This window comes from Triticum aestivum, chromosome 1B (assembly GCF_018294505.1).
Source record: "Triticum aestivum cultivar Chinese Spring chromosome 1B, IWGSC CS RefSeq v2.1, whole genome shotgun sequence".
Classification (NCBI taxonomy): Eukaryota; Viridiplantae; Streptophyta; class Magnoliopsida; order Poales; family Poaceae; genus Triticum; species Triticum aestivum.
In genome coordinates, this window is record NC_057795.1 from 579,067,122 (window position 1) to 579,088,037 (window position 20,916).

The 20,916-nt window shown below is 47.4% G+C and overlaps 1 non-coding gene and 1 pseudogene across 1 annotated transcript; both read right to left on the reverse strand.

The window, feature by feature from the left end:
* Window positions 1-616: 616 nt before the first annotated feature.
* Window positions 617-707, reverse strand: TRNAM-CAU (transfer RNA methionine (anticodon CAU)). Its single transcript is given in 2 exon segments — window positions 617-652; window positions 670-707. It is a non-coding gene; the product is annotated as a tRNA-Met (tRNA).
* Window positions 708-5,547: 4,840 nt separating this feature from the next.
* Window positions 5,548-5,836, reverse strand: LOC123095978 (thioredoxin-like protein YLS8; annotated as a pseudogene).
* Window positions 5,837-20,916: the final 15,080 nt, after the last annotated feature.

Genomic DNA, 20,916 nt, shown 5'->3' on the forward strand with positions numbered 1-20,916 from the left:
ATTTCATATTCAGTTTTGCTGAGCGATTCATCACTAAAAATGTCATGGTTTGTTGGGCAGTGACAGAGACCAGACTCGACCTCACGTTCAGGTAAAAGGGCCTACTATGCGAGCAACACATTGTGACACTAGTATTGTGGTAGAGCAACTGTCCTCGTAAGCTCGATTATTTTTCTTTTTCTTTTCTGAGAAACAATACATAAGTATACGGTCGTGTCGTATGTACAGATGCATCATTTGTAGTTGGAGATGCTCAGCTCAGGTAGAGCAAATATTACTCATGATTTGGTTCACACCATGGCTACCTAGGACTACTTGTATAGACCACGGCAGCACGCCAACCCTTGACAGAATATGTAGTTCGGCAGTTACAGAGGATTGCATGCTGACTTGCTGAGACAGTGCGGTAGTTGCTCACTGGGGAAACACATCACCTGGTGAGTAGGATGAGCTTAAACAGCAAGACGGAGAGAGGCACGTAACAGCAAAAAAATAAAAGAAAAAAAGCAGACCAAGTTCAGACATGCTCGGTCTTCGGTTCACCTGATGATTCAGGTGTACACATGGCGACCCAAGTTGCCACTGAGCGTTTCATCACTACGTGGTCGTTTTTTTGTAGGGTGAGAGAGGCTCGAACTCTCGACCTCAGGATCACTCCCAGGTCCCAGCTATGAGACCTACGCGCTAGCCAACTGCGCCACCACCCCACTTGTTGGACTACAGCCGAAACAGACGTCCTTGTTATACTTTTAATGGAGTATAAACCAAGAGGACCATCGCAAATCACAGATTGTTCCTTACGGCTCATGTTCTGAGGCCTGTTCAGTTCAGCAAAGTACAGCTAGCTAGCTGCTGCTTCAGACTCGGCCTCACGTTTAGGTAAAAGGGCCTACTATGCCAGCAACCCAGTAATTCATAACCATAATCAGCAACTCGGCATTCACCCATGTATGCGTGATAGCTTGTGAGGCCTTCACGGATCAGGAAGGCAAAAAAAGGAGGTGGTAGTGATGTTCAGGCTTCAGAGCGTGATGCCGCCGGCGCCGGACTGGTCGTCGTCGTCGTCGAGGATAGAAATGGAGGAGTAGACGGTGTAGAAGGACAGGACGAGGCCGACGACAGCCAGCAGGATCCACCCCAGCAGGTCGTTGCTCAGCCAGGTGCGCTCCGCCGACATCCGCTCAGACAGCTTGCTTCCAGGTCTTGGGTTCTGGGTTCTGGCTCCGGTGGTAGCCAAGGGCCCCCCGCTGTTTGCTGCGGCGAGCGCCTGGCCGAGCATCAGGCAACCAACTAGACTAGGCGGGCGTCAGGCATAACCACTGCAAGTTCCACTTGAGAGAAAACAGACAAAAACGGGTCCGCGAAATGATTATGAAACGCTTCCGTGCCTGTAGCTGATGGAGAACTCGGCAAGGTAGTGGCCGATCACCTCAGGAGGATTGATCTCAAATCTAGTTGCCTGCACCATGATCATGCCGCGCAGATGAGGGTTACATGTTCAGAAAACAAAGAATGAGCTTCAGATGTTAATAACAAACAATTAGCACAACAGAATTAGCACTTGTTTTACTGTTAAAGCTTGAAATCAATCGAGCACTGGATTTCTTGACTGTTCCAAGCATCCCTTTGTCGAAGAAAAATGCAGCCATCCATCCAAGCGCTTCATTATCTGAAGTTACCGTATCATCTGAAATTCTAACTTTTTGTGAGCTTGGGCAGTAGAACAAGCAGAGGAGCAGCGGTTAAGGCTGAAGCAAAAAATAAGAAAAAGAAGACCAGGTTCAGCGGTTAAGGCTGAAGCAAAAAATAAGAAAAAGAAGACCAGGTTCAGAGTTGCTCGCTTCACCTGATGAGTCATGGTGTACATGTAACGACCCAAGTTGTCACAGAGCATTTCATCAATACAATGTCTTTTCATGTGGGGGGTGCGAGAGGCTCGAACTCCCGACGCTGCTAGCCTGCTACCCATGAGGCCTACGCCTCACGAGCCAGCCAACTGCGCCACCTCCCCAATTGCTGTACAACAAGCGAAACAAATGTCCTTGTTCAGCAACAGGACCATTGCAAATCATGGACAACTCCTGTTTCTTTGTGATTATGTAAACGCTCGGTGGACACTACAAACCATTTTTCCGAAAATCCAAGGGGCCAATCCACATTCAGTTAAGCTCCCTGATGAACAGCCAGATGAGATTCCAGACAACGATCCATACAACCACACAACACAAAGATTATCTCCGGACCATATATCTCACTGGTTAATCTTTCTTGATTATTATCTATGCTGACATACTTCAACTTTTCAACACCTTGCCAGTTCATGTATCACATCGCTACGCAGGACCAACTGAATCACGAGGGATTTTGACCTTGTCAGTTCATGTATCGATAAGTACGGCACACACAAGATTAGTTGGAATCTAGAAGCAATGAGCAAGACTGAGAGTACAAACATCACTCACAATTCAAAACAGGAAAAATGTTTGAGGCCTGGGATTTTGTTTCGTTGAATGTGAACCTGGCTTCAGGGCAACCTAGGTAGATACAAGGAGAGCCGTAACATTGTACCAACATAGCAATCCGAGCCCTTGGCTCAGCAGTGCACACGCATGGATAGATATGTCCCACAGGTCACAGCGACAATTCGAATTTATCATAGTGGATTCTGAAAGATGAACCCAAAGAGTGCCCAAGTGCTTCATACTGGTCTAATGACAAATGAGATGCTCCCTCATCTGAAGGCACTCCTCCAAATTCCCAGACCATTAATCCATAACCCGAAGTTGGTAACGCAGTGCATAATCAAGATGTAGTAGGGCAACATATCATGTGGAAATCCAACCTTTGCGAGCCTGAACATCAGTGCTTGGGCAGGAGAAGCAAGGAGCAGGGAACTGCAACCGTGGAGGAGATGCAGAACCAAAAAGGAAAATTTATTGAAAAAAGAAGACCATGGTTCAGACATGCTCGGGTTCACCTGATGATTCAGGTGTACAATGTGGCGACCCAAAGTTGCCATTGAGCGTTTCATCACTACGATGGTCTTTCATATATTGTCGGGTGAGAGAGGATCGAACTCTCGACCTCAGGATTCACTTTCAGCTATGAGACCTACACGCTAGCCAACTGCGCCACCACCCCACTTGTTGTTAATCCTTAACCAGGAAAGAACAAGTTCCTTCATACTGCTAACTTGCTAACGCTACGTACATGGCGAAAATTCAGGGATGTTTGTATCTTGCCGATTCACATCCAGTTAAGTTCCCTGACTGATGAACAGCCGGATGAGATTTGACACAAGGATCCATGCAAACCACAGCCCAAATCCCTCAAGAAGAAAAAAAACACATCACAAAGATTATCGCCGGACCATATAGATCACTGATTGTTCGTTCATCATTATCTATAATATGCTGACATACAACTTTTCAACACCTGACTAACTGAATCGGGAGGAACTTGTTCAAATGATTAAATCGGTCAAGGACTTGGTCTGCAGTCATATAACATCACATCACTACACAGGACCAACTAACTGAATCAGGACGAACTTTAGGTATCGTCAAGGGATATGTAAGGCAACTTAGCATGTGAAGTTCCATGAGGCTGAACAAAAGAGGGAGAGAGCGCAGCAGTTACGCCGAACCGGAAAAAAAAAAGACAAGGTTCAGACTTGCTCATTTCACCTGATTAATCAGGTGTCATTGTGACGACCCAAGTTGTCACCGAGCGTTTCATCACTACGAGGTCTTTTATGGGAGGCTCGAACTCTCGACCTCCGGTCTATGAGAACTACGCGCTAGCCAACTGCGCCACCACAGCTTTGGTGTCTTTGCGGCGAAACAAACGTTCATCTCTTAGTACCGACAGATCCATGCAAACCATGGACGGCTTCCCTTTCTTGATTCTTTAAGGAAGTGCACTGTGTTGAACGCTGCCCACATGGCGAAAATTCAAGGGATGGCTGTATCTCGCCAATTAACATTCAGTTAAGCTCCCTGATGAACGGCCGGATGAGGTTTCAGACAACACAACACCTGATTATTATCTCCGGACCATACTGATCACTGATTGTTCTTTCTTGATTATTAGTATTATCTATACTGACATACAACTATTCAACACCTTGTCAGTTCAACTGAAAATCAATGCTTCAGTGAGCAGTAACACTCTACCAGCGAGATACTCCGAGCCCTTGGTTCAGCCATGCACACACACAGTTTAAACCAAAGATCTGTTTTATCAGCCATACCAATGGACAACAGGCCATGTTTCCAAGGGTTACAAGTTCATGACATGACGATACTCAAGATACAGATTCATAGTTACAGAGTAAATAGCATAAAACTACTACTTTACAAGATAGGGTTCCAAAAAACTATCGGTTTTTAATTTTTCTCAGATAACTACCAAATGAGTGGTCGGCTGTTTCAAAAAACGCTAAAGACAGTGCTATTTAGAATTGATCCGGTTTCTGATAGGTCGGGCCCACCCCTAAACAAACCGTTTGTTTGATCGGTTGTTTGACCGTTAACTGAGATCTGGGGCCCACATGTCAGCCATGGAGCAAATAATAAAAGAGATTTGTTAAAAAAGCCTCCCAGGCGAACAGGTGGAGGACGAGGACCAGATCGAGGGGGAACTGCTCCCTCCGCTGCCAGCCCACCTACCGCCGGCGATCACTCGGGCTCAACCCCAGCCATTCCTCCCGCACACCTCCTTCTCACCCGACCACTCTACGCCCATCGCCAGGCCAGCGGCCGCCACGTGCTGGTGGCGCCTACCGAAGATGCGAGGCAGTGACCCCTGACGGGCGGTGGCTCCAGGACAGGCGGCGGCAACTCCAGGCGTGTCGCCCCATGGTGGCGCAGCGGCGACCCATGGCGGCGCGACGGGGCGACACCAGGCGGAGTACGCGGCTCAGCGCGGCGACACTAGGCGGAGCGCCATGGCGGTGCGGCGTGGCGACACCAGGCGGAGCGCCATGGCGGCGCAGTGGAGAGCCCATGCGGCGCCATGGCCACGTGGTAGTAACCACAGGCGGCGCGGTGCTGACCCAGGCGAAGCGTCGTGGCAGCACGGCGACAGCGACTCCAAGGACCTGATTGCTTTTTAAATATTATTATAAGGACCTGATTGCTTTTCAAAAATATTTGGAGAGGTTATTCTGTAAAAAAAATTGATGAAAGAGACACTGACATGTGGGTCCCACATGTCAATTAACGGTCAAACACACAATCAAAGAGACAGGTCGTTTAGGTGCGGGCCCGACCTGTCATAAACATGTTTAATTTTTAAACAACGTGCATTTGGGGTTTTCTGAAACAGCCTACCACCCATTTGGTAGTTATCTAACAAAAATTAAAAACTGATAGTTTTTTGAAACCCTAGCCTGTAAAGTAGTAGTTTTATGCTATTTACTCATAGTTACATGACACTTTCAAAGTTGACGCACATTACATCAAGGGTCACAGCGTAAGTACTGTCATTTCGCAGATCAGACGGAGCGGGCTACACACTGCGCATGAATGGCCAGGCACAGATACCTCAGTAACGGTATTTGGTGGAGTAATCCTTGGGTAGCCCTTACGAGCTCATCTGTAGACGGTCTCCACAATGTCAACAAACTCTTGCTTGTCTTTCATTGCCCAGTTGATCTTGTTGTTTCCTGTCCCAAGATCAATCATGATGTGCTTGTTGAGGCAGAAGAACATCGCCGTCGACGGTCATACAGCTCATACATGGTGTTGAAGTCAGGAACCTCGGTGATGTCGACGAGGTGGATCACCGCAAAGTTCTTTATGGTCTCAGCCACCCCTGACAGCACCTCATCCATCTAAACATGAACAAGTAGATAGTCAGAAACTTGCAATAAAGTCAACATACAAATGTAGAACCAAAGCCGGATATTGTCTTTGGAGGCCGAGCTCCATGGAGCTCGGTTTTGAAATTTTTGAATTTTGTCGAATTTCATATTTTTTACATTTCAAAAAAATCGAAAAAAATCACACATATACATGAAGGCATAACACACATGTGTGTAAATTTTCAGGGCAAAATAAGTTGAAATGAGGGCTGTGCAAAAAAGACAAATCTGGGGCTTCTTAACACATGATAGTATTCATCCTCTCCGGCCATGAATTTGTCTTTTTTGTACAGGTCACATTTCAACGTTTTTCATTCTGAAATTTTATACACATAGATATAACATACTTATTTACTTGCACAATTGTTTCCAGATTTTTTTAAAACCGAAAATTTTGAATTTTGATTTGTTTTCAAAAAAAAGGCCTCCATGGCTCCCGGGAGCCAAACGTCCTCTCTCAAACTGCTAACAAATTAAACTGCAAGTCTACAATCTAAGGCATTTTATTCTTTGCACAAAGTAATAAAACAATTGGCTGAAAGAAGAAAAACACCCATCGCTTAACTTCCTCCGACTATAATGGCTAGTTCTACTTCAACCCAATCAAGCAACCAGTTGTGAACTACTACAAATATATAGTATATGTGTGAAAGTGCGTTATATCGACTAGAGGGGGGATGAATAGGCGATTTTTATGAATTCGTCATTGAAGAATTTGCTGATGAGGAAATTCCTAAATGAAGAACTACTTGCAGCGGAATAAGTACTCAGAAAGGAACATAACAGAACACAAGCATAGTCATCATGATGAAATGAAGACACACACAAAGTACAGAAAACGTAAACACAGGATAACACAAGGAAGAAGACGACAGACTGAAGAAATAGAACTGAGGAAATTGAGAAAATCTTCAGTCAAAGTCTTCAAACAGATATGAACAGGCACACAACAATATACATGAGGAATTTAAAGAGTTGAGGAAATAGAACCAGTAAGCTCGGTGAAGACAATGATTTGGTAGACCAGTTCCAACTGCTATCTTAGTTGTACATCTGGTTGGAGCGGCTGAGTATTTAAACTCGAGGACACCCAGTCCCGGACACACAGTCCTCACCGTATTCTCCTTGAGCTAAAGTCACACAGACCTCGCCCAATCACTCGTGGTAAGTCTTCAGGTGACTTCTGAACCTTCACAAACTCGGTCACTCGGCGATCCATAATTCCTCTTGGATGCTCTAGACCTTGACGCCTAACCGTCTGGAAGAAGCACGGTCTTCAAAGGAAACAAGCGTCGGATCCACGCAGGATCAATCTCTTCAGTGATGCTCAATCACTTGGGGTTTTGTAGGTTTGGGTTTGGGATTTCCTCACTTGATGATTTTCACTCAAAGTCCTCGGAGGATGGGTTGCTCTCAAATGACAAGTGTCAGTTTCTCTCGGAGCAGCCAACCAACTAGTGGTTGTAGGGGGCGGCTATTTATAGCCGGGGAGCAGCCCGACATGATAAGACATAAATGCCCTTGTCTGATATGACCGTTAGGTGGGTAGATATTTTGGGACAGCTGGCGCGTAGCACAGCAACGGTCGGAATATTTGAGGTTCGAATTCCTCAGGGCTATCATGTTCCTCACTTGGTAGGCAATCCGCACTGGCGAATTCCTAACTCTTCAGTCAGAACAAATTCCTCAGAGACCAGAAGAACTTCGTCTCTGTCACTGAAGAATATGACTGAACTGTGCGAGATTTCCAATGGCTTCACTCGAAGGGATTGGTAGGTGTAGGATTTTGAGTTGAGCATCACATGGAAATTTTTCCTTAGTATTTCCTCGACCCCCTTTAACAGTACGGTGTTTCCTATGACTCAAGAAAGAGAAAATGAAACTACGAAAACAAAAGTCTTCACGCTTCATGTTCCTCGAATGATTACCAAGTCTTCAAGGTCACACCAATTTCTTCACTTTCAAAGTCTTCAGAAAGTCTTCAGAAATCCAAAGTCTTCAGTCGAAGAACTTCATTTTTAGGGGTCGACTTTCTCTGTAAATATCAAACTCCTCATAGACTTATAGACCTGTGTACACTCACAAACGCATCAGTCCCTTAACCTATAAGTCTTCAATACACCAAAATCACTAAGGGTCACTAGATGCACTTATAATCTCCCCCTTTTTGGTGATTGATCACAATATAGGTTAAGTTTTCAACGGGGATAAACATGTGAAGTGTAAATACTGATATTGAGGAATTTGATTGCAAGATATAGAAGAACTCCCCCTGAAGATGTGCAACGTGAGGAATTTGCTTTTGAAGCAATGCACACTTGAAGAGTATAATCATGGAGATCTCCCCCTATATCTTGTAATTCATACACGCATTTGACATATAATATGAGGAATTTGAAATGCATGATGAAATATGGTGACTGATGTAATTCAGCATGCGTGCATTAACATTAATGAGGAATAAGCATGCAGAAGAACACAACAAAAGTATCAAGCCACCATAGAGTTTAAGATTACAACTCGATCCAGCAAAGTCATCAGAAGAACGAGAGTTGTAACTTAGCAAAAAAATGCCCATATATAGACCCGCTTGAAGACTAACTCAAATTTCTCCCCCTTTGTCATCGAATGACCAAAAGGGTTGAAACTGAGGACTAACGCCCCTGAAGAATATCATGATGATGGAGGAGCGCCAGCGTTGTCAGGGTCTTGAGTCGTTGTAGGGCCTACTGCAGTGTCGTCCAAATCTTCATGCTCGTCCATGGCGCGTGATGAAGAATATGAGCTGGCCACCAAGGAAGGAACATTGACCTTCTTGTATTTCTTCGGTGGAGGTGCAGACCAGTCAAAGTCTTCCTTGAAGCCCATTTGCTTCAGATCTTCTTCGCCATATAGATGTGACAGAATAGCCCAGGTGCGATCAAACACTTCATGGAGGTAGTAGTGGTTTTTCTTCACTGCATTATGTGTAGAGGTCATGTTGTGAAGAATAGAGCCAAACTGACACTTAACCCATTTGTGATTCCGATCGACCTTCTAGTGAAGACTTATGAGCAGTTCACGGTCAGTCATCACAGGAGGAGCAGTAGCTTGAGGACTTGACTTTGGAGCATTGGCAGCAGAATCATGTGTGGCAGAGTCATCATTGGTGGAATAAGATGCAGCTTTGCGGAACTGACCATCCAATGGACGAATGCCTTCATTCATCACAGCTGGTGACTTTCCCTTCTCATCGGATGAGGAAATGGTGCGCTTGAGGACTTCAATTGGGGGCAAGTAGCTGCCATGATTAAGAGTATCTGCCTTGTAGTTGGGTGAAGTCCTTGATCTGAGGAATCTCATGATCCACAGAGCATAAGGCTTCAGCTCAAATGGTGAAAGCGCAACAATCGCTAGAGTCCTCATGAAGAAACCATGGTAATTGATAGGGATACCATGCATGATGTTGAAGAGCATATTCTTCATCATCCCCATAATTTCTTCATCTGAAGAATCATGACCTTTGATTGGACTGATAGTCTTCGTCGGAATGCGGTAGATGGTTCTGGGCACATACAACAAATTCTTCACGAGGAATTTGGTCCTTTGAGCTTGTCCAGGCTTCAGCAGCTTCATGAGCACTTGCATATAGTGATCAGTAAGTTCAGGTTCATCATACAGACAGCGAGCACCTTCTGGTGGAGGACTGATTGGCAAGGCACGAAGCAATTCAGAGGCTGGTGCCTTGTAGTGAGTGTTTTCAGTCATCCAGTCCAACACCCATGAGTTGACGTCAGCAGCATTGCCTGTGATATGCAAAGTTGCGTAGAACTGAAGAATAAGCTCATCATTCCAATCAACGATGTCAGTGCAGAAATTCAGCAAGGCTGCATCGTGAAGTATACTGAGAACCGGCGTGAAGCATGGCATAGATTCCATGTCCACGTGAGGAATGTGCTCATGATCGAAGACTTTGTCCTTGTCAAAGAGAACTGAGGAATAGAAGTTTGCCTGGCTGGCAGTCCAGAAACGCTTCCTTCTAAGACGAGCATTGTCATAAGGGTTGAAATCAGTGAAGAATACGTGCTCGCCGAAGAAATCATCAGCCTTGAATTTTGGCTTCTTGGAGAAGGGATTCTTTGGCTTGGGCTGAGGAGTGTCAGTGATTTGCAGTATCACCTCAGGAATCGCAATCTCAGGTTCCTCATGTTGAGGAATTTTAGTTTCTTTTGCAGGTGCAGTCTGAGTCATTTCTTCTTCATTCACATTTTCATCAGCGCTAGTGGCTAGAATTTCCTCATGGATGGACGAGGTTGCACGAGGTTCATCAGTTTCCACTCGTACTTCTGTAGTGACGGGGGACTGAGGAGAAGCTTGGAAAGGAGTGAACAATGGAGAATTGGGGTGCTGACTTTCCCAAAAGTCATCATTCAGCACAGGTGTGGTACATCCGATGTCCACATCCTCATCTTCAAGTTCTTCAACACCTGCCTCTTCAGCAGTGAACTGCGGCATAGGTGAGGAAATGACTAGGGTTGAAGGGATCTCATCCACTTCAATTTCTTCGTCCAATTGCTCTGTCGAAGCAGCAGATGGAGTTTCTTCATGAGATTCCTCGGGAATCTCATATTCTTCACCAAAAGGAACAAGGTCCTTTGATGGCATTGATGAGACAGGAACGGCATCAATTGGATTGTCAATTGAACTGATCAGAGTCTTCATCTTCTTCGAGGCTGAAGAATTTGAAGAAGTTGATGCCTTCCTCTTTTTCATCGCTGCACATTCTGCAGCCTTTGTCTTCTTCACATCTGATGCAGATGGAAGGATCGGAGTTGGTGTAGGTGCAGGAGGTGCATTTTCTTCAGGCGCAACTATTGCAGTTGCCCTGACTTGTTCACTTTCCTCAGGCGCATCACTAGTGGATGCCCTGGCAATATCATCAGCGGCTGGAACGGAGTCATCAGCCCTAGTACTCTCACTTTCTTCAGCAGCCATACTGACATCAACGATGCTGGCATGTTCTTCAGTGGGCTGGGCAGATGCTTCAGCTTGAGGAATTTCAACATGCACCGGAGCAGTGGCAGTTGAAGAGAAAGTCTTCGTCAAATTGATGAACCGAACTTTTGCTCCCTTCCAATCAGCATGGTACCGATCGAAATCATCACTCAATTTCTTGATTTCAGCTTGTACAGCAATGAGTTGTTCTGGAGTAAGCGTGAGGACATTGTCCTTGAGGAAGCGCTATTTCTTGTATTGTGCTTTCTTCAGCCTTCGTCCTTCTTGATACTTCCACTTCTCTTCCTCAATGAAGTGAGTCAGAACATGACTTTGACCAGGAGTGAGATTCATCTCCGGCAAAGGTGTAGTGGGGTCCTTGTGCCATAAGTCAATGAAATCAAGGATCAACTTGGGATCCAGAAGTAGTGGCACATTGCTGCCTTTGGCTCTAGCGGCCTTGGCTTACCTGTCCCTGATGATTTCAGCAAGTTCTTCATCATCAGCCTCATCGTCATCAGAGGGGATTTGGAAGGCAACCTGCTTCTTGTGAGGACTTGGACGAAGGCCTCAACCTGCAGTGGCCTTTTTCTTCAGCGGAGATGGTCCGGCTGAGGAACTTGGTGCAGCAGTGGAGCTAGCAGATGCCCCTGAGGCAATAGAGATGCCTTGAGTCCTTTGGCACGTGGCAAGATGCACAGGCGCCGAAGATTTTGTCGGAGCAGCCGAAGACTTTGTCGGAGGAACTGAGGACTTGGGAGGAGGAGGAGCAGACTGAGGAATTTTCCGTGAGGGCTTTGAAGATGCTGGCCGTGAGGGCATTGCTGAGGAGCTTGGCTATGAGGGCATTGAAGGAGAAGCACTAGATTTGTGGGCAGGCTTCTTTAGCATAGCCTTCCTGGGCTTACTACCAGAGGCCTCAGCAGCGTTAGCAGCAGCAGCAGAATCTTCATTGAATTTCCTCACTGCCTCTTTTGCTTGCTTGGCTAGTTTGGCCTGGTGCCTAGCCCATTCAGTAGCATAGTCCTCACCGCGCTTGAGGCTGGTAGGATCTGCCAGTTGGCCAGGTCTCAACGGAGGTCTTGAGCATGGAGGGTTGAGCGCAAATTTCTTCATGTATTTGGGAGTAACATACCTGTACTCCCTCCATTCTCGTGCCCATCTCCTCTCAATACGTTGTATGCGCACTTTGCGCTGATTCTTGTCCTCCTTGCCAAACTTGGCCTCATCTGGAGTGCAATATCCAGCATAAATATCCTCAGGGATTTCAAACGTTGTGTTGACCTCAGGCCTTTTTCCTCCCTTCTGTGGCTTCTTGTCGTCAGCCATTTTCTTCAGCTGAGGATGAACAACTAAAGTTTCTGAAGATGTATGCAACTTTTCTTCGAGGAACGCTGCAAATGAGTTCAGTTGATGAGAACCTAGTGATTCAGCAGCGGACATTTGTACCTGTGAACAGAGTATAGTTGCAAGGAATGTGGAGAGGTCATATGCGTTCTCAGAAGATTTTCAAAAAAAAGAATAGGTTTGAGGAATTTGACCGATGAGTCTTGAAGAATTTCACTAAGCGTTCTTTATCTTAGGTTCCAGAGTTGTACAGATTTGGAAATCCACACAATTGAGGAATCTTGAAGAAAATCATTGCTTAGAGAAACGAATCAAGAGCGGATAACATGTGAGGTGTTTAGTGTGTGAAGTCTTTGAAGAATAAACACCTTTGAAGATTTTTAGGAAAACACCTGAATCAAAGCGGGCAATAAAAGTAACTTTTAATTACCCAAAGTGAAGAACACGATGAACTGAGAAGTGTTGAGGTGAAGTTCGTCCGTTCAGATCTTCCACGCCCTAACTTGGCAGAGGAAGACGGCTACGGCGGCGGCGGAGTGAAGAGATCCACAACCGGCGCGAGTACGACGGCAACGAGGTCGAGGCAGTGAAGCTCTTCCTCACCGGCGACGATGAAGTAGCGGCGGCGCTAGGGTTTGGGAAGCTCGAGCGGGAGAGAGAGGTCGAGCAGAGTAAAAGTGAAGTGAGGAGAAGACAGGGGTATTTATAGCGGCAGTGAAAAACTGTGCGCCCGAGGATTTCGGACGAACGTGCCCCTGGCTCTTCTCATCATGTGACATGTGTCACCCATGTACTGTGAGGTGGAGATCGTGTAGGATCGTGGGTGAATAGATAAGTATTTGTCGTGAGAAGCGGAACGGTTTGAGCGGCAAAGCCGAAAATTTAGATAAGATAAGTTTTAAGTTACCGTTCGCAATTTCTTCAGTTGTCAAGGACAAAGTGAAGATTTTGAACGAGTTTCAAATCAGAATGCACATGAAGAACTTTTGAACAGATTAGATTGACTTTAGCATAGATGGGGAAGGGTCCGATCACATTCATTTAGCGGAAAAAGTCAACTTGAAGAATTAGCAATAAGTGAATGTTGTAGAGGACATAAACTCATATATATATATATATATATATATATGTGTGTGTGTGTGTGTGTGTGTGTGTGTGTGTGTGGAAAAGCAAAGATAAAAAGTTTCGCTAGCGCGGCTGCAATCAAAAGCGCTCATTCGCATGGGGATCTGGTCCCTCCTCTTACCTCTTTTGCATTTTCATTCCATTTTTCATTTGATGCTTTTTACCTCTTATAGCGAAAGTGGACCAGGCGGGCTGCAACATGGCAGAACTAGGCTGCCAACCGCACAGTGCAGCAGGCTTGGACCACCGGCCTTGGGCCCATGGTGTGCGCAGGCAGGCTGTGGAGAACCTTTTCCTGAAGGTTCGAACCTCCCCCAACCGGCCAAAACATCATCACTGCCCGCCACTGCCTACATCCCGACGACAGCCACGCAAAAATATTGACCAAGCAGCGCTCCAATCTGCAGATGTTCTGCTGGCTCGGTAGTTCGTTTTTCGCAATAAAAAAATACATTCATCCATGCAAAAATCCACTCTCAAACCATGAATAAGCATGAATTACTGCACCTCACCCGTACAAACATATACTGCATGGATTCAACCTTGCCCACCTCACAGACCGGCAGCGAACACGGCGTACTCGTTCCATTCAACAGAAAGCTGCACCCGGTGCTTGTACAACAACTTGAACATGCATGCATTTTTTGGTCCTTATTTAAAAATCTTTTTAGACGTCTGGAAATTCTGTTTTTTTCTATCTTCTCCGGCCTCCCTAGCTTGTTGTCTGTTTGGCATTGCCCCACCATCCATCCCTGCACATCTCCATTTGAACTAAAAAAAGTAAGTACATGAAGAGTAACACAAGCGCCGATGTGGTTTAAGGTGTGAAAAATGAAAATACGGAGAGTAATACAAAGTGCTGATGTGGTTTGAAAACAATGTGAACATTTAAAAAAAAAGGCCGCCAGTTTTGAGTTGTCGGCTCGACCCGGGAGCTACACCCCCTTGCAGCTCAGAGGTTTAGCCGGCACTCCACTACTCTGCTCCCGGAAGTCCTTTCATCTGCGTTTTCCAGTCCCTAGTTTGTGCGGGGCTCCGGCCACCGTCACATATCGTTGTCTTTCATTACGCTCGGCCACACAACCCACGCCCTGTAACGAAGCTTGCAAGTCCGGCGGCGCTCCGTGTCACCTTCGGCGTCACTACAAATATCAGCATTTTAGGACGGTGCTGCGAACACTTGTGGCGGGGAGAGCGGGGTGTTTGGCTGGTGGGGGGCGTTCCCTTTCTCAGAGGGACTGCCATTGGCACTACCTGGCCCCTTTTTGGGCAGTAGGCGAAACCCTAGGTCAGACCTTCCATTAGCGCGCGAGGTACCTTCAAGGAGTTCTGCAAACTCATCGGGCAACACACCAAAATCGATCCCCCTATCATTCGATTTTCCGGCTTGGTAGAACGTGTCAAAACAATATGTACATGGATGGGCGAGTCTTCTTTCTGGCACGTGAAAAACCATATGCATATGACACCGGACCCCCACCCAGCAGCAATGGATGTTTGTTTCATACACATCTGATTCCGTAGCACTGAATAGCGCCCCCATGTCTTGTCACTTGTTGTCTTCAGCGAGACCCAACAAAATCGTATGTCTATGGATGGGGGTGTCTACTCCTTCGCACTATCCAAACTATATGCATACTACACGGGACCTCCTATATGTATGTCAATACCCACACACCGGTATACACCGTCTCGATAGAGAGAGAACCGTCGTTCATTTTTGTCGGAACCTCACCCTGTGTTGAATGGGGAACTCTCTTTCTGCATGGAAGGAACCGTGCAACATTACGAAAGCACGCCTCGCGCGTTCATTTTTAGGCATCTCCCCTGAAGAACAAAACAAACACCCCATCTCACTGATGGATATCCCTCCATTTAATTGGGTTATATCCTCAAACAACACGGGCTGATAGGCCCCTCTGAGTTTGTGAGGAACATTCGCGGGACGGCGATACAAGGAAAGGATGTTGGTTTCATACACATTTGAACCAGTAGCACCGAATCAACCCCCTGGTCATCTCAATTTTTGACTTGAACGAGATGCTTTGAATATGACGCACAGATCTCCTATATGCATTCCCACACCCCCACCTTGGTTCACGCCACCCTGAGAGAGAGCACACTCGTATTTGCTGTTGGGCCCTTGCCCCTTAATATATAGGGGCGAGAACTGTCCTTCATTATTGCAGGAACACCAACTGCTCCCGACGAGGGAACCTTCCGTTTGCGCGTGAGGAACATTCAAGTAGTTCTGCAAACTCATCAGGCAACACATGGAATAGTTGCACCTTATATTCCATTTATAAAGCAGCCTCGTGTGTGCATGTTTAGGAATTTCGTGAGAAAACATAACAAAAAAACACATCACCGACGGAGAGTGCATCATTTAATTCTGATATACCCTCAAGCACCCCGGCTATGGGAACATTCCCGAGACGGCGATAACAGAATCCTTCTGTAGAACCGAAATCGATCCCCCTATCATTTTTTTCGTCTCGGTCGAGACGCGTGAAAACAATATGTATATGGATGGGCGAGTCTTCTCCTTGGCACGGTTAAAACCATATGCATATGACGCCGGACCTCCACCATGGCAGAAACGGATGTTTGTTTCACACAAGTCTTATACAGTAGCGTTGAATGGTTCCCCCCTGTCAGGTCATTTTTTGCCTTCAACAAGACGCGACAGACCATATGTACATGGACGGGCGAGTCTTCTCCTTTGCACGGTCAGAATCATGTGAATGTAACGTGGGCCCTCTATATGTATTCCGTCTGTGTAGAGACGCACGAACCTCCTATATGAATCCCACACCGCACCACGGTGCCCTCCTCCTTGAGAGAGAACCCTCATATTTACAGTGGGAATGTCGTCCTTATATATGGAGGGTGTGAACTGTCATTCATTATTGCAGGAAACCCACCCGCTACTAACGAGGGAACCTTCCGTTCGTGCGCGAGGAACCTTCAAGGAGTTTTCAAACTCATCGGGCAACACATCAAAATCGACCCCCCTATCGTTTGGTTTTTCGTCTTGGTAGAGACGTGTCGGAACCTCACCCTATGCTGAAGGGGGAACTCTCTTTCTGCGTGGAAGGAACCGTGCAACATTATGAAAGCACGCCTCGCGCGTGCATGTTTAGGCATCTCCCCTGAAGAACAAAAAAACACCCCATCTCACTGATGGATATCCCTCCATTTATTTGGGTTATATCCTCAAGCAACACGGGCTGATAGACCCCTCTGAGTTTGTGAGGAACATTCACAGGACGGCGATACAAGGAAAGGATGTTGGTTTCATACACATTTGAACCAGTAGCACCGAACCACCCCCTGGTCATCTCATTTTTTGACTTGAACGAGATTTTTTGAATATGACGCACGGATTTCCTATATGCATTCCCACACCCCCACCTTGGTTCACGCCGCCCTGAGAGAGAGCACACTCGTATTTGCTGTTGGACCCTTGCCCCGTAATATATAGGGCGAGAACTGTCCTTCATTATTGCAGGAAGGGGGAACTCTCTTTCTGCGTGAAAGGAACCATGCAGCATTACGAAAGAAGCCTCGCGCGTGCATGTTTAGGCATACCCCCCCAAGAAAAAAACAAACCCCCCTTCTCACGTCTGCATAACCGTCCATTTAATTGTGTTATATCCTCAAGAATCCCGGCTGAGGGACCCCTCTGCGGTGTTGAGGAACATTCGCGGGACATTTGCACGGACATTCTATATGCATTCGCCCCCCCCCCCCACCCCCGGTTCCCACCTCCTTGAGATAGAGAGCCCTCGTTTTTATTGCGGGAACCTCGTCACACAAAAATATAGAGGATGAGAACAGCCCTTCCTTACTGCACGAACCCCACCCGCTCCCGATGAAGGGAACCCTCCGTTGAGCGCGAGGAACTTTCAGGTAGTTCTGTAAACTCATCGGGCCACCCATGGAAGAGTTGCCCATTCCATTCCATTATAAAACAAACATCACGTGTGCATTGTTTAGGCATCGCCCCCAAAGAACAAAACAAACCTGCAATCTCATCGATGGAGGAGACTACATTTCATTGTGTTATAACCTCAAGCACCTCGGTTGAGGAACGATATGAGAACGGTAAGGAAAATTCGCGTGCCAACGACACCAGAAACGGATGTTGGCTTCATAGTCAGTTGATACCGTAGCACCGAGTCAGCCCCCCCCCCCTCCCCCCCGATCATGTCATTTTCGGTTGTTGAACGAGATGTTTGATAAACACATGTATATGGATGTGCAACTATATTCTCCCTCGCTACGAATATGACTCCCGAACCTCCTACATGCATTCCCATATTGAACCCCCCCCCCCAGGCGTCTTCAAAGGGATAGAACACACCTTTTTACTGTCGGAGCCTCACGCCGCTCCGAGTGGGGAACCCCTTTTTTGCACGGAACGAATCGTACCCCACCCATGCCCCCTGTGTGCATTCCCACCACCAAGTCCCTTCCATATCGAGAGCAAGAACCGTCCTTCGTTATTGTCGCACCCCAAATCGTTTTGGAATTTTTTTCATAAGTTCTGCATGCTCGCAGCTCGTGCCCCTAGTTCAAACCTAGTTTTTAAAATACAATTCCATCTCTTCTGAATTTAATTTCCAACACATGCGAAAATTGTTATGTGGGCTAATTATACGTCATTTTTTGTACTCCCTCCGTCCCAAAATTCTTGTCTTAGATTTATCCAGATATAGATGTATCTTACACTAAAATATATTTAGATACATCCGTATTTAGACAAATATAAGATAAGATTTTTGGGACAGAGGGAGTACTTTAAAAACGATCAAATGGTGAAAAAAAGCACGTCGGCGCAAGCACCTGTGTGCATGTGTTTATGGAGTTTTAAACCCATTATATTGTGTTATTGGCTTTTTTTTTAAACGTAGCACCCAAAAAAATGACACGTGGAAAAAACAGATATTAATTGTTAGAAAGGGGGCACAGAAACAGCCCCCGCGCCGCTCCCTCCCCGGGGCGACACGGGCGGCTCCCGCCTCCGCCTCCGCACCTCTCCCCTCCCGCCTCCTTCTCCCCCTCGCCGTTGCCGGTTGCCTCCGGCAGGCAAAGCCTGCGCGGAGCCGGCGGTGGCTGAGCATCCTCTTGCTGCCGCTCGCTCGTGGGATGGGGATACGGCGTGTGGTCGGCGGCTGACCAGCGCTTGGCTCCGGGGCGGCGTCTCGGCTCGCGGTGGAGGAGGTCTCCGGCGTGCTGTGCCGGGATCTGGTCGCGGCGGCGGGCGCGCCACGGGCGAGCGGTCACGGTCGTGGCGCCCGTACGGGCCCGATCTGGACCTCACGAGATGTGGCCGGCGCGGTCGGTGGTGCTGGGATGGACGGAGGCTCGGCCCCCTGCTGCGCGTCCTGGTGGAGCCCTTGCTGCGTTCCTCCTGCTTGGTGCCGTGGTGGTGCCTGCTCGAGTTTCGGTTGACGGGCTGCGGATCTGGCAGCTCATCCGGCGAGTTGGGGTGGGGTGGCGGCCCTCCCTCCCTGCTAGGGATCCTCTCTGGATGTGCAGCGTGCGGTGGCCGCACGGTGGAGGTCTCCGGTTGTCGGGGCGGCAGGCGGACGACGCAGTTGGCGCGGATCTGTTCGGAGGTTGCGAAGTGTGAAGGTGGTCAGATCCAGCCGGATTTGCCCTCGGTGGCTCGTTGGAGGGCTTGCTGATGCATGATGTTTGGGGCTCGTGAGGTTGACCCGGGCGAAAGCTTGTCTCCGATGTGTCCGGAGCCGGCGATGGCGACGCTTTCAAGCGTCGTTTCCTTCTTGTTGGCATCGTCGAGGTACTCTTAGTTTCAATCTTCGCAGCTTTGGGGGAAACCCTAGATCCATGGGATCGGACGATGATGGTGCTCTAGCATCGTATACCCTCTCGAGGGCTTCGTCTTTGGAGCTAGCATCATCAAGCGGGACCGATGGAAGTTGGTGGTGTTTTGCGTCGAGGCTTCTGTGGCAAGGATGATCGGCGTGTGCAATGTCGGAGACGCGGCAATGGTTGCGGTAGTCGGCTCTTCTCCGGCGTGTTTGTGGGGTTACCTCGGGTTGTTTTGTTGCCGTGAAGTCGGAGCTGCAGCGGCGGGGCCCCTGTGGCAACGATGACAGGCAGCAGGTGGTCTGTTCGGTGGTCTTCCATGGCGCCAGCCTTGCATAGTTCTCCTTTGAAGCTATCTTTCAGAGTCGAAGCTGTGATGTCCTTGTGCGGGTGGCTGAGTTTGGCGCGGGGTTTCTTGTGTTCCACACAGCCTCTACAGTGTGGGTTGGGCGACATTTGTCTTCGGAGAAGTCGGAGTCGCTTTCTCGGAGATTAGGGAGGGCGATGACGCCTGTTGGGGAGAAGTGATGACGATGACACCGATGGGTGATGTTGACGAAACCCTCTATATGAGGTGTATGTGGTATTATGTGTGTGTCGCTCAGCGGTTTGTTACGGTTTTCGTCCGGTTTTCCGTTTATTAACCGGACAACTCTCTTCTGCTTTATTAATGAGATGAGGCAAAGCTTTTGCCTCCATTTCAAAAAAATTGTTAGAAAGGGAAAAATTGTAACAACTCTGAATGCAAAACAATTTGATGTTCATTACAGGGGATAAATGTGTGGCGACCGGTTTTTCCGGGTATTAAATCCCAGAAAATGGCCCTTGTGCTCATCAGCCCCAGGATAACTGTTAGCTGATGAGGCACCAACTTGATACAGAAATTCCAAGCAAATACAAAATATGTAGCACAAGACCATTCTGGTCTGTGGGTACAACAAATGGTTTCTAGTGGTTGATGGCGGAAGCGGGCCGTAAATCATCAGAGTCTATGGGACTCCATTTCCCACGGGAACAGCTGACCAGGTTAACTCCTATCTTCGCGAGGCTGCTATCACCGTTGCTTAGGTTCCGAGGCTGTCATCGCGTCGCTCCTCTTCGCGCAAGAAATCTGGCCAAGACAATAGCCAGGGACAAACCAGTGAGTACTTTGAATGTACTCGCAAACATAATGAACACGGGTATAATATTGCAATGATGTGCTGATAATATGATATGCTCATGACGTCAGTCACAAAAGGTAAATAAATCTCTGATGCACGTAAGTAGTTTATTTATGGGAATGCAATATCATGATAATAATAAAAGGCACCGATCGGGCGTCTGAAGCAACGCCCCACATAAAGGGCCCTTTAAAAGAAATGCCACAGTCGGGCGTCTGAGCGACACTACATAAAGGGCTTTAAAAGAAATGCCACAGTCGGGCGTCTGAGCGATACCACATAAAGGGCTTTAAAAGAAATTCCACAGTCGGGCGTCTGAGCGACACCACATAAAGGGCTTTAAAAGAAATGCCACAGTCGGGCGTCTGAGCGACACCACATAAAGGGCTTTAAAAGAAATGCCACAGTCGGGCGTCTGAGCGACACCACATAAAGTGCTTTAAAAGAAATGCCACAGTCGGGCATCTGAGCGACACCACATAAAGGGCTTTAAAAGAAATGCCACAGTCGGGCGTCTGAGCGACACCACATAAAGGGCTTTAAAAGAAATGCCACAGTCAGGCGTCTGAGCGACACCACATAAAGGGCTTTAAAAGAAATGCC